This window comes from Aulostomus chinensis, chromosome 17 (genome assembly GCF_037954235.1).
Source record: "Aulostomus chinensis isolate RoL2024-O1b breed Wild chromosome 17, RoL_Achi_v1.0, whole genome shotgun sequence".
NCBI lineage: Eukaryota > Metazoa > Chordata > Actinopteri > Syngnathiformes > Aulostomidae > Aulostomus > Aulostomus chinensis.
The window spans coordinates 9030692-9042785 of record NC_141336.1 but is presented as its reverse complement, the minus strand read 5'-3'; the positions used below and the strand labels follow the sequence as shown (position 1 = coordinate 9042785).

General features: G+C 45.1%; 1 protein-coding gene across 3 annotated transcripts in view; it reads right to left on the bottom strand.

Annotated features, from left to right (window-relative positions):
• Positions 1-11687, bottom strand: part of nin (ninein (GSK3B interacting protein)) — a 64003-nt gene extending 52316 nt beyond the window's left edge. For 2 of the 3 annotated variants that reach the window (XM_086181665.1, XM_086181671.1), the window contains exon 1: positions 11593-11687. The gene's annotated coding sequence lies outside the window, so the exon portion shown is untranslated. The remainder of the gene's footprint in view (positions 1-11592) is intronic. The other variant, XM_086181666.1, reaches the window with a different exon arrangement.
• Positions 11688-12094: the final 407 nt, after the last annotated feature.

Sequence of the window (12094 nt, the reverse complement as noted above, 5' to 3'; positions counted from 1 at the left end):
GACGCCTCGATGCAGCTAGCAGGCTGCACAATGCGCTGCAGCGACCGGAATACTAATGCCAACAAGACCAGAGGAGGTGGTTTGTGCATCTACACCCAAAACGAGTGGTACACAAAAATCAAGATCATCACCACAGTCTGCTCCCTGGATTTAGAGGCAATGTCTGTCATATGCAGACCATTCTACCTGCCCAGAAAACTGTCTGCAGCTGTAATAACCGCAGTCTACATCCCATCGGACGCTAATGTTAGCGTGGCCCTAGCCCATAGGCTACACAACATCATCACCGAGCAGCAGTAGATATACCCAGAGGAAGCTCACATCATTGCAGGGGACTTCATCAAAGCCTGCTTAAGGTCTGTACTGCCCAAGTTTGTACAAAATGTGAAATGCCTCACTGCTGAGGGCACGAAACTCTGCGTACAAATCTGGGGACCAGGCCATGTACAGCAGAGCAAGGGCTAACCTGAAAAGGGGAATCAGGGAGGTGAAACGGGCCTACACAGACAATCAGTTAATCTCTCAGACAATAACCCTAGGCAGGTATGGGCTGGCCTGAAACAACGCAGCAGGTCAAATATGGTAACAGACTTCTCACTAGCAGAAGAACTTAATCACTTCTTTACCCACTTTGAAAAGACTGTTAACACATCCACCACACTCACACCCCTGTCCTCAGACTCCTCAGAGCCCAGCCCACACTCACTCAACCCTCCAAGAACACTTGGTTCGCAGTGTGTTCAGGGCAGTGAACCAGAGGAAAGCTGCAGGGCCTGACGGAATACCTGGGAGCGTGCTCAAGGTCTGTGCTGACCAGCTGTCCTCTGTGTTCACCAAACTCTTCAACCTCTCCCTGTCACAAGCCACTGTCCCACACTGTCTGAAGTCAGCCACCATAATCCCTGTCCCCAAGTCCACCACCATCTGTAGCCTCAACGACTACAGACCATCGCCCTCATGCCTGTGTTGGCAAAATGCTTTGAGAAGCTGGTCTTAAAGCTCATCAAGGACCCCTCCCAGCTTCGACCCCCAACAGTTTGCCTACTGGGCAAACAGGTCCACCGACGGTGCCATCTCCACAGCCCTCCACTCCATCCTGCACCACCTGGAGAATCCTGGGACCTCAGGATCTTCATGGACTTTACTTCAGCCTCCAACACCATCATCCCGGACATCCTCACATCCAAGCTGGCTGACTTGGACCCCCCTCCCCCCTCCACCCACCTCAAGTACCTGGATCTTCCACCCTGTCGCGCAGTACCGGCTCTCCTCAGGGCTGTGTGCTGAGCCCTCTCCTGTACACCATCTACGCCCATGACTGCACATCCCCACATCCCTGCAACACCATTATTATGTTGGCCAATGACACCGCTCTAGTAGGGCTCATCACTGAGGACGATGACACAGCCTACAGAGACGAGGTCCGGCGGCTGACAGAATGGTGTGACAGAAATAAACTCACACTGAACACCAGCAAAACCAAATAGCTGGTTATGGACTTCCGAAGGTGCAAGCCTGACCCCCCCCCCCCCCCCCCCCCCCTCCGCATTAAAGGTGGCAATTTGGAGAGGGTGTCCTCCTTCAAGTTCCACAGGACCCACATCTCTGAGGATCTGTCCTGGGCGGCCAACATTACATCTCTGGTCAGAAAAGCCCAGCAGCGTCTCCACTTCCTGAGGGTCCTGAGCAACGTTGTGCAGCTTAGAGCTCGCACATTCTCAGCGCACAAGGAAATCTGTGCAGCGCATAGACTAGGTGGATGACAGGTGTCCAGCCAATGATACGATACGGTTCACTGAGGCTACGCAGCCAATCCGAGCATTGACAGTCCATCCACCAGAGCTTCAACTGCCGCCTGCATCGTCCCCCCCCCCCTTTATCACCTACTATTACACTGGCCTGCGCTCCCCTTCCATGAACTAGTCTGCCATCCAGTCCCCCATCAAGCTGGCTTGCTCTCCCTGCCTCCCCTTCCAGAAGCTTCCTTCTTCGACTGTTATTAACCTTTCCATGTTTCCCACATTTTGTATTGTAAACTGTTTTCTTGTCTGTAACAACATCTACTGCACGTCTGTCCGTCCTGGGTGAGGGATCCCTCCTCTGTTGCTCACCCTGAGGTTTCTCAGATTTTTCTCTGTTAAAAGGGTTTTCTATGGAGTTTTTCCTGTCAATGTGAGGGTCTAAGGGCAGAGGATGTTGTTATGATGCCATGTGAAGCCCTTTGAGACAAACTGTGAAAACGGGCTCTACAAATAAAATTGCCTTGCCTTGCCTTGCCTTGCGTATGTGCCCTGTGGTACCGTGCAGGTTAGCAAGCTAAGAGCAGTGCGGCGGAGATAAGAGACGACGACGGTAGCTCAGCAGTTGCATTGTAAACCCCCGAAAATATTAAAAGTAAACTAACAGAAATTGCTGCTGTAATTTGATTCTTTTAAGGCGTTGAACAGGTTTGTGGCCACAGCGTGCACAACTGATGTTGCTCACATTGATCCTCAGTGTGCTCAGGGGGCTTGTGTGTATGCCCAGACACATGAGAAATTAGAGGGAACATTGGTCCTGAGGTGGAACAGGCTGCAGACAGACCTGCTGGTCTCCTTCTATCAGGCCACAATTGAGAGCGTGCTGGTGCACTCCATCCCTGTGTTGTACACTGGCTGTGCTGCAGCTGATACGAAGAGACTTCAGCGAGTCACAAGAACAGCAGAGACAGTGATCTGCTGCCCCCCCCCCCCCCAACACTAGGTGAAAGATCACCATCACTCTAACCACCATCTGTTCTGTATGTTGCCCTCCGGAAGGAGGGTCTGATCCATCAGAAGGAGAACAAACAGACTTAAAAAAAGCTTCTTCCCTTGGGCTGTTAGAACTCTCAACTCCTCAGGACCATTGTGCAATCAACCCCACACTGTCTAATCCCACTCTTCAAAATGTAAACCTGCAACAACCTACCTCACAGCCTAATTTATTATGACTTATTATTTATTATTATTTCCCCTGTACATAGTCCCTCTTCACCAGAACACGTTTTTTTTTACTCTGTACTTATTTATTTACTTTTTACTATTTGATCTGTATCATTTTCCATGTGTATACTTTGCACCAATGTGGCCGTGCTGCTAATTTTACTGTCCAGACAACTGTTCAGTGACAAAGTCTTGAGATGTGTGCATGGATTTTGGTGTTTCACCCTTCACATATAAAATACAGTTGAGGGAAGGTGCCCAACCAGTGCTGCATGCAGAGTTCCTGCTCCAGTGAAAGACGGCCTAAAGAAAGACAGAATGATCACGTTAGAAATGATTAAAAAGGTTAATGAGATACAGACTGGGTCAACTTAATGGTCATCACAAAGAAAAAGAATGGAGAGCTGAGAATATGTTTGGACCCTAAAGACCTAAATGAAAGCATGAAGAGTGAACACTATCAAATTCCCACACATGAAAAAATCATCAGTGAAATGTCAAGTGCCAGGTACTTTACAAAGCTTGACGCCTCACAAGGCTTTTGGCAGCTGAAACTGGATGAAAGCAGCACAAGGTACTGTACCTTTAATACTCCCTTTGGCAGGCACTGCTTTCTCAGACTGCCTTTTGGAATAAAGTCAACACCTGAAATATTTCACAGAGCGATGGAGCAGATCATGGAGGGATTGGAAGGAGTTCGAGTCTACATTGATGACATCATCATATGGGGGTCCACAGCTCAAGAACACAATGAGAGGCTGTACAGAGTGTTGGAGCGCATACATCTTTCACAGCTGAGACTGATCATCGAGGTATGATTTTGAACTGATATATACTCCGGGAGAAAACCTGATCCTCGCTGATGCTCTATCCAGGGTAACTGCAGGCAACAGTGTGAGTGCAACTGACGAGGACGTACAGTGTTTCGCGAACATGGTATCAGCTGCACTGCCTGTGTCTGACAAAAAGGCAAGACAAATTGCTGAGGCTACAGCAAAGGATGTGGAGCTACAGCATGTCATGAGGTACATGGATGAGGGTTGGCCAGTTGGTTTCTGTCCACAATTTTACCATGTCAGAGGTGAGCTTAGTGCTATGGATTGTCTGCTTTTGAAAAAGAGCAGGATTGTCATTCCGCAGGCTTTGAGAATGGACATGTTGCACAGGATACATGACGGCCATCTTGGCATCGTAAAGTGCAAAAGGAGGGCGAGAGAGTTGGTTTTCTCGCCTGGAATTAACAAAGATGTTGAAACACTTAAAAGTAAATGTGAAACAAGCCAGAAACACAGAAACAAGCAGAGCAAAGAGCCTATGGTGGTAGCAGAGTTGCCAACAGCACCATGGCATGAAGTCGGAATGGACTTTTCCCATCTTGGGGTAAAGACTTGGTGGTAATTGATTACTACTCAAACGTTCCTGAGATGGCGCTATTTGCAAACTCATCGTCAACCTGTGTCATAATACATGCAAAATCCATCTTCGCCAGGCATGGCATTCCACACACTGTGGTGAGCGGCAATGGACCATGCTTCAACAGTAAAGAATGGCAGAAGTTTGCAGTGCAGTACGATTTCAAGCATGGGACATCAAGCCCGCACTATGCACAGTCAAACGGAAAAGCTGAAAAATGGGTTCACATTCTCAAGCAACTCTTAAAGAAAGCAGCTGACGGTGACTTGGAACCATATCTGGCTCTATTGAGCTACAGAACATCACCTCTTCAGTGCGGTCTGTCACCAGCTGAACTGTTGATGAAGAGGAGGCTTCGAACTACCCTGCTGAGTCATCCAAATGACAAATTAAAGAAAAAGAATCCTGCAGAGACTGAACATAAGCTATGACAGCAGAAAATGAGGCAAAAGTCATTCCATGACAGGACAACTAAAACAGCTTCCTCCACTGACAACCAACAACACAGTCAGAATTGAGGATGCTGATGGATGGAGTACAAGAGCAACTATTCTGCAAGAAGTAGCTCCACCATCATACACTGTGAGAAATGATGACGGACAAATCGTCAGACGCAATCATCGCAGTCTAACAGGTTTGGTGTTGGCTTAGATTTAGGTTATGCAAGCTGATATATACTGTTAATACTGTCTATGTGTAGGAGGGTGATACTGAATAAGAAATGGTTAAAATAACTGACACAGCTGATGAACAGTCACAGCTGTGATAGTTATGTTACTGCATTTTGCTTTAGAAAAAGGTGGATGTTGTGATTGAATGTTATGACATGGTTTGACCACTGGGTGGCACCACCAGTTGCTAGTCAGCTTATCACACTGGATAACATGAGTAGAGTGAGACTGCAGTAAGACACATGTATGCAGTTGAGAACACGGTTCAGTAAAAAAAGAAGTTACTTGCTCCCAACACAGCCTCATCATTTTAAACACAAACTTGACACTAACATGAATTTGTTTTCCGGGTAACAACTTCATATGCTGGTGAATCCAACTGCTCACCAAGAAGCTGTATTAGGTACTTGAGTATTTCCTTCATACTTTGAATGAGTGGTGGATTTCATTGCATAGAAACAGTTTTTCACATAATAATCCAACCATTTTCTTCTGCTTATCCTGTTAGAAATTCCTACTTCCGCTCTCCTCTGACAGCAGATGCTTTTTTGCTTTGCTCCCGCTCCCTGCTTTGCTTTATTTGTTTTTTCGCTGCTATCTTTTCCTTTTTATGGAATTCTGGTCCTGATAGGTGTATATCATGTGGAATTTGTGGGTTAAGTTGCCTCAAGCCATTTTCAAAGGTTTTTATGGTTGTTGTTTTGTTTTTTTTTTACGACTGAGTGAGTGAACACAGCCCACCATCAACTCAAGCCTACACTACAGTGAGTGGATACAGCCGAAGCTAACTAGCATCAGGATGCCACCCTTCTCTGCCGATGATTTCCACAAATTTGTGCAGAAGATCACTGTGCTGGAAAAAAATCCATAGGTTAGAAATAAATGTGGATGTTAATGGACTCTGTGGAAATTAAACCACTCTGCCTTTTACACAAACGAGTGGACAAGAGAATGCTATCAAACAGCTACTTAGCACAGATAAGACTGCAAAGAAGCCGGAGAGTTATGATCTCTGCAGTAAATCTTCTCATGAAAGTCCTCCCTGGAACAGCCAAGGAGCGAAGCTGAAGAAGGAATCTGCTCCCTTGAACATGGAAGGACGTTTAACAGGCAGAACCGTCCACCCAGAAATTTCTGATGCTACTGGCTGGCCAGTGCTACCATCTACCTCCTCCTCATCAACACCGATGCAGAGCAGGACACAGCCGTGGATAGCTGCTAAAGGAAAGATGAAAAGCAAGCAACCCATACAACAGCTGTCATGATCCACAACAGATATGCTGCACTACTGCAAGACTCTGCATCTCCATCTGATGAACTGGAAAACCTCTGATCACCACAGAGAAGTGTAAGGTCTGAACATAAATCAGAAGCTAGCAGGCCGCAGGCTAAGCTAACAACTGGGCCCCAAAGTCTGATTGTGGGAGATGCCACTGTCAAAGATCTGAGATTCATGTGCAGTAAAAACACAAAGGTTCTCTGTTTTCCAAGAGATATGGTTCCTGACTTGACAGCAAAAATCCCTGGTATTGTCGCAGCAAATACGACGGTTAAAAAGATCATTTTGCATGCGGGTATGAATGACATTGTGAATCGGCAGTCTGAAGTGCTTAAACAAGACTTCACTGATCTGCTGAACACAGTCAGCTCTCTGGGTGTCGAGGTCTTTATCATCTGTCAGAAGAGGTGCTGAGAGATTCAGCAGGTTGAGGGCTCTGAACACATGGCTATCTGAAGCAACTGATGTCCATTCCATGCACTTTTTGGACAATTTTAGTTTCTTCTGGGACCGGAGACATCTTTTCAAGAGAGATGGACTCTTCCTAAACAGGTCAGGAGTCAAACTGTTTATGTCCAACATATCTTTCTGCCTGCGTCACCAATCTGTTCCTTCCACCAAGGACAAGGTGATACAGACAAGAGATGAATGCCATCAGGAAGGAGCATAACCTCAAGCTGACGTGAGATCCAGTGATGAGAGACATCAGGGTGAACGAGAGGAGGATTCCCCATGTCAGGGTGAAGAGGAAGAGGATTCTTTGCCTTCAGCACCAAAAAGTGCCTGTGAGGGTCCACCTTCTACACCCCTCCAAACTCCACCCAGGTCACCATCCACTGTGAGCATGTTGCCACCCTCATCATCCCCCCTCATGGATTTCACTGACCACATGAACAAGCTGGTCATTGCTGGGACACAACTCACCCCCACTCCACTGCCATGTTCTCTCCTCTCATTCCCCTGCAACACCCTCCTCCTTCTGTGAAGTTAAGAAGTGCCCAACCCCCACCGTCCCCACACAGGCATCAAACTGAAAATGAGCATCAGACTCATCCTCCACAAGCTGATAAGAGTTCAGCACACTTAGATCTCTCTGTCCCTGACTGCTGATGTGTTCTGGGTCCAGGCTCCAATGATGTCACTCCTGACAATTCCCAGCGAAAGTCGGGGCCCAGCATACTGGAAGCTTCCTCAGTTCACGTTATAACTGGCAATAGAAAAAGAATGTTTAAATTGCCAAGAAACAGGGTAATGTCAAATTTAACACTCATTCCATGTCAACCACAGTCAGTACATGGTCCTATAGATACTGCTTCTAACATATCAAAGCTAGCAGTATTAAATGTCAGGTCATTAGCAGGCAAATCATTTCTAATCAGTGACTACATTATACAGCACAACCTGGACGTCATGTTCCTAACTGAAACGTGGTTAAGCCAAGATAACAGTGCAGCAGTTCTCACTGAATCAGTGCCCCCTAATTTTTAGTTTCATAAGTGAAGCAAGAGTGGATAAGAAAGGAGGTGGAGTTGCAATTTTATTTAATGAAACCTTCCAATGCAGGAGGATGTCATATGGAAGTTTCACCTCCTTTGTTGCAATTCAGTTGTCCCTACCAATCTCTGCAAAAGTGAAGCAGAGGTGATAAGAAAGCGGTCTATTAACAACAGCACTGGTACATTATTCACTCAGGCTTTTACATCATCACCAACACTGCCCTTAGCCTCAGTCAATGATCTTGTTGATAGTTTTAGCTCCAGTGTTATGACTGTTATGGATGCCATTGCTCCAATTAAGACCAAAGTTATATCTGGCAGAAAAAAGTCACCATGGAGGAACGCCATTCTGGTGAAAGCTCAAAAAAGCAAGTGTAGGCAGGCTGAACACAGATGGCGTAAAAACAAACTCCAGGTATACTATGACATTTAAAAGAGAGTCTTCACATTTATAACCAACAATTGAAAAAGGCAAGACAGTCTTTTTTCTCTGAGATGATCAAAAATAACACCAACAATGCCCGCACCTTATTCACTGTTTTCAACAAGACTGACAAACCCTTCGGCATCTATTCCTGCTGAACTGGTGTCCAACAAGTCATGCAAGGACTTTGCAGTCTTTTTTTACAATTAAAATTCAGAAGATAAGACAAACAGTATGTGGCGCCTCCAAAAGCAACTTAGTTATGTCACCAGTTCCTCCTCAGTTTCTCAGAAATCTAGAAACATTTCAACCTGTCGACCATGCAACTCTGACAGAAACAGTTCAGAATTTAAAATCCACGACGTGCTGCCTTGATATGATGCCTACAAGCTTGCTGAAAAGTGTTTTTAATTGTGTTTCATCAGATGTATTGAGGTTAGTAAATGCTTCTCTTCTATCAGGGCAATTTCCCAGGGCACTGACAACTGCAGTAATCAAACCTCTCTTAAAAAAGCCTAATCTGGATGCTTCAGTATTAAGTAACTACAGACCCATATCTAACTTTGCGTTTTTGTCAAAGATCATTGAGAGAGTTGTCTATCAACAAATTCACTCTTTCTTGACCCAAAACAATCTCTTCAGTGCTTTCCAGTCAGGTTTTTGACCACACCACAGCACTGAAACTGCACTTATTAAGGTGTTAAATGACATTCGCCTTAATACTGATGCATCTAAAATATCAGTATTGGTACTACTAGACCTTGGTGCCGCATTCGACACAGTCAATCACACCCTGTTGCTTGACAGACTGGAGAGGTGGGTTGGACTTTCTGGTTTGGTGCTAAATTGGCTCAGATCTTACTTAGAAGATCGTGACTTCTTTGTCTGGCTTGGGAACCGTGAATCTGAGTAAACAAAGATGACATGTGGGGTCCCGCAAGGCTCTATTCTTGGGCCACTTTTGTTCAACATCTATATGTATCCCACTGGCCCAGGTCACAGAGCACTATAACATCTCCTACCACTCATATGCTGATGACACACAACTTTATATTACAGTGTCGCCATGCGATTACAGCCCACTGCATTCACTGAGTGACTGTATCCTACAGGTCAATCAGTGGATGGGCCAGAATTTTCTCCAGCTCAATGCAGAAAAGACAGAAGTCATTATGTTTGGTCCCAAAAACGCAAGGCTTGAGGTCAGCAGCCAACTTGACTCAATGACACTACAAACCACCGACCAAGCTAAAAACCTTGGTGTTGTTATGGACTCAGACCTGAATTTTAAGAGCCACATAAAAACTATCACTAAATCAGCCTATTATCATCTCAAAAACATTGCACGAATCAAAGGATTTCTCTCTAAACAAGACATGGAAAAACTCGTCCATGCATTTATTCTTAGTAGGCTAGATTATTGTAATGGTGTCTTTACAGGTCTCAGTAAAAATTCATTCAAGCACCTGCAGCTCATCCAGAATGCTGCTGCCAGAGTCCTGACCAAAAGTAAGAAAATGGACCACATTACACCTGTCCTTAAATCACTGCACTGGCTCCCTGTGTGTCAAAGGATTGAGTTCAAAATCCTGTTACTGCTCTATAAGTCACTGAATGGGTTTGGGCCTAAATACATGTCAGAGCTGCTGACTGGGTATGAAGCATCCAGACCCCTCAGGTCATCAGGGAAGGGTCTACTCAGCTTCCCCAGGGTCAGAACCAAGCAGGGTGAAGCTGCTTTCAGCTTCTGTGGTCCACACCTGTGGAACAAACTCCCTGAAACTCTGAGGGGGGCACAAACTGTTAGCTCATTTAAATCAGGGCTGAAAACACTGCTGTTTACTGCAGCCTTCTTATAGTGTATTGATTTGGGATTGATCTGGGTGATTTGGTATGAATGGATTGATTTAATATTGATTTGTCTGCTGTCGAATTGATCTTAAATCTTATTGCAACAGTAAGGAGACGAAGATTACCTTCGACAACACTCTTCCACACATGATGGTGTGTTCAAATTAGACCTGTCAGTCGATTAAAAAAAATCAATCCGATTAATCGCATGGTTGTCCATAGTTAACTCACGATTAAGCACATATTTTTTTATCTGCTCTAAATCTACCTTAAACTGGTATTTTTCATTTTTTAAATTAATCATATCAACATGGGTGTAGGCAAATAGTTGCTTTCTGCAAATGCAGCATGTTTATTAGTGTTGGAGCAATGTACTGTCCAGAAGTACAAACAAAACAAAAGATCCATCCATCCAGCCATCCATTTTCTTCCGCTTATTCCTATTAAGGGTTGCGGGGGTGGAGCCGATTCCAGCAGCCTTCAGGTGAGAGGCGGGGTTCACCCTGGACGGATCACCAGTCCATCGCTTGGCCAACACATATAGACAGACAACCATCACATTCACATTCATACCTACGGTCAATCTAGAGTATCCATTTAGCCTAGTCTCCAATTGCATGTCTTTGGACGGTGGGAAGAAGTTGGAGTACCCAGAGAGAACCCACGCAGGCACAGGGAGAACATGCAAACTCCACACAGAAAGATCCCGTGCCCGAACTGGGACTCGAACCCAGAACCTTCTTGCTGTGAGGCAACAGTGCTGACCACTGCACCACCATGCCGCCCCAAAACAAAAGATGCACAGGGTAAAAAAAAAAAAAAATCATAAACCTGAGCCCAACAAATATAATAGTAATGATTACTAGTACTAACTGAAGTACTTGAACTATTAAGCCATTAACACAAAAGGATGGCCCTTATGCATTGCATCAAACTGTGATGCACAGAATAAATTAAATAAAAACAATTAATAAAGTGTGCATTAAACAGGGGGCAGTGCAATACAGAACAGGACTCAAATGATATAGTGGGGATATTGCGGGTGGTGGACACCTCCAATGGTGTCTGTCATGCCAAGCAATCCAGCGTGGTTTGTTTTATGCCAGAAGGGAGCGGAGGGCTCTCTGGATCAGCTGTATGCTTCACGGACAAGTGATACTTCAGACTGCTTGTACTCCGGTGGAAACTAAATTCAGTTTTACAGTGTATGCATATCACTTTTTTCCTCTCGAGACTGCCATCTGGCAGGGCTTTGAAGTTGAAGTTTCTATTTAAAACTGATGTATTCTTTTCCATGTTAAGCCTGGTTTATGCTTCTGCGTCTCGGTAACGCGGTACCTACGCCCTTGACGCGGACCCCTACGCTTACCCTGATGTGCACCTCCAAAAAATCCTGACTATGCGTTGCGTCGACGCATCATGACGTAAACATCAAGGATTGTGATTGATCCACTCAGAGGAGGTCGCCGAATGTATGAAGAGGTGGAAGTCCTACCTTAACGCTCATCTGCTCTCAGTTTTTTTTGTTGTTGTTTACAAGCTGCAACCGGCTGCATCTCGCGTGTGTGACGAGTGGTGCGTTCACTTCTGGTTTTCCACGAACTACGGCATGGCCAAAGGGTCAAAAAGCACCGTGCGCGTTAATCATGATAAAAAAAAATTATCGGCAATAAAGGGATGTTGGGTTAACTAGTTAATAACGCGTTAACACTGATACATATAATTCAACATCAAGGGTAAGTTACAGTTACTCTCTGTAAATGTTATATCGTAGGCAAATAACCAGCGTTTCTTGTTTGACTTAACCAAACCATTAGTTTTGGACATTAGACGTGAGGCCAGTGTTAACTGGCATGGCTGCTAGAAAAGGTGGTGAAGTTACCAGTGTACTATGCGTTATCATTTTAAATGTTGTATATCTAGGCGACATAGCAATTTATTTGGTACTTGTGTTAGCAGGCAAACCTGCCTATGAAATGTTGGAGTGTGATCCTGAC